Raw genomic sequence first — 2,463 nt, forward strand, 5'->3', positions numbered from 1 at the left:
GCAAGGGTCCGAGGCGGCCAATCAGGGAAGGAATTGCTGAAGGAAATGGGGTATTGGGGCTGGTGCAGCGAACACTGTGGGTGGTCTGAGAGCTATCCTAATATCTGAGGTAACGGCATGCACAGAGCGACTAGGGTTTGAGTCAACAGGTGCTCAAAGCCAGTTCCCTTTCCAATCATCAGCTTTCTCATCACAGGGCCCTGCATTGGTTTTCCAACAGCTAAAGCCATCCAACCGAGGCCGGGCTGCTGCCTGGGGGTACTCAAGCCGGGTAGGCTTCCTGGCCTGCCTGGGTGGGTGGGAGGCTGGCTCCTCTCTGTTGTTCCACGTCTGCTTTGGCCTTGAGCACTGAGCCTCAGTTTCTCCTGAAATTCCCTGACTCGGACCTTTTGGGTTGTAGCTGTTAAGTCCCACCTCTTGCTAAGAGGTCTCCATCTGCAGGCTGCTCCTCAGAGCAGGGCCCGGCTCCAGGCTGGGCCGGGGCGGGTGGGAGAGCTTCCAGCCCTGCCCCCAGGCCTCCGAAGACTGGTGGCTCAGTTCCCCTTTCTGTACCAGCCTCCACCCAGCACCAGGGGAAATGAAAGTGGCCAGACCGGACAACTCAGAAACCTCACTCACTGGGAGCTGGGGAGGAAAGGATGTGGAGAGAGATTCTCAGGGGGTCCCCCAGACAAATTCTCAGTCTCGTACCCCATAGCCCACCCCCAGCCCCCAACCTCCAACCCCCGGTCTGCTGGTGGTCATTGTACATTCTGTGTGGTTCACAGCATTGGGTCGCCTCCCCGCAAGGTCTAGGTCCTAAGGAAGAGGAGCAAGTGTCATAGGTGGCAGGCAGTTCTGGTTAAGTGACGGTGGACAGAGGAGAGCTCTGTTCCCTGAAGACCCCCACATCTGGTCGGCCCACAGCTGTGCAGGGGGGGGGGGCGGGGGGCAGCTGAGAAAAAAATAGTTTACAAGTAACATACCTTTATTTGTACAGTAGGACTAGAGATACTATATATAGGTACCTGCATATGTGATTTGGAATTAGAATTGTTGAGCACCTTGGAAGAGCTCAACTGTTATTCTTTCTTGTTATTCTTTTTCCTCATTTGTCTCTTTTGCTTGTGTGAGAATATACTTTAGGGCAGTGATGGTGAACTTTTTGAGCTTGGCATGTCAGCATTTTGAAAAACCCTAACTTAACTCTGGTGCCGTGTCACATATAGGAATCTTTTTATATTTGCAACCATAGTAAAAACAAAGATTTACATTTTTGATATTTATTTTATATATTTAAATGCCATGTAACAAAGAAAAATCAACCAAAAAAACGAGTTCACGTGTCACCTCTGACACGCGCGTCATAGGTTCGCCATCACTGGGCTAGGAGGAAGTCGGGTGCGTCTCACTCCTGGCCCTGCCCAGCACTGCTGTTCACTGCAAAGGTTTGGGAATGATCTCTGGCCCTTGTCAGAGAGGCACAGGCAGGGGCTGTGGAAAGGGGCTCCCACAGAAGCGGCAGAACCAAGGTAGGGTCTGTGCAGCCTCCACCGGAGGGTCAGGCAGGTGCGCCAGGATCAAGCTCGGTGCCAGCTTCCCAAGGACACTTCCTCCTGCTGCCGGAGGCACGCTTCGGCCTCATTCCCACCATCCTAACGCCAGGAGTTCTGAATTTCAATCTTTGTGCTTCACACACCCCACCCCATAGACACAGTTGCCCCGATTTCCCAGGGAACCCCAGAAGCTACAGGGCAGCCCTCAGAAGGTCCACCCAGTGTTGGGGGAGGACTTGACTTTCCCTCCGAGGGCAGCGCTGGCCAGGCGCCTGCCTGCAAAGTGGGACAGGATGGCAGTGCCTGCATCCGCTTCTGTGGAAACGCCAATGAGGCGTGGGCTGCTCAGGACCCAGGGGAGCCCCCATGAGTGAAGCATCGAGCCGGGCAGCCGGAGCCCCTCCGCGGTGGGGGAGGCCCCACAACTCACACCAGGGCCCTGAAGTCCCAGGAGCCACCCCGTGAGGCGCCTGGAACACCGTGGGCACCAGAGACCCCCGGGGGAGACGGCACTTCAGCCCCAGAGAGTGGGCAGAGCAGCAAGCCCCCTGCCGCCTCCCGAGTGCGATGCACATTTGTGTCCGCAAACCCCACATCAAGCGCAGAGGGAAGGGGGAGTGGGGTGGTCCACGCACCAGCGAGACCCTAAAGCCCGCCCCTCCGGGTGGGTTGACCACACCAGGAGACAAGCGGGAGGGGAAAGGGGCGGGGCGGGGGGCAGCAGACGCGGCCTCCTCCCGGCAGCTCGGCGGGGGAAGGCCGAGGCGCAGGGGGAAACCCCTAGGTGGGGCCTTAGATAAGAAAGGGTGTTTTCCGTTTTCCCAGGGCCTCCCTGGACTCGTGGGGGGCCCTAGCGCCCCGGGCCGATAGTTCTGGGGGAGGCTGGGGACTGTGCCTCTGGCCGACTGCCCCTCGCAAAGGACCGTAG

The 2,463-nt window shown here is 57.7% G+C and overlaps 1 protein-coding gene across 2 annotated transcripts in view; it reads right to left on the reverse strand.

Moving 5' to 3' along the window:
* IRF5 (interferon regulatory factor 5) overlaps positions 1-2,463 on the reverse strand; it is a 10,941-nt gene that overhangs the window by 6,905 nt on the left and 1,573 nt on the right. The window lies entirely within an intron of this gene.

The sequence above is a fragment of the Myotis davidii genome, unplaced genomic scaffold (genome assembly GCF_000327345.1).
Source record: "Myotis davidii unplaced genomic scaffold, ASM32734v1 scaffold705, whole genome shotgun sequence".
In the NCBI taxonomy this organism is placed as follows: Eukaryota; Metazoa; Chordata; class Mammalia; order Chiroptera; family Vespertilionidae; genus Myotis; species Myotis davidii.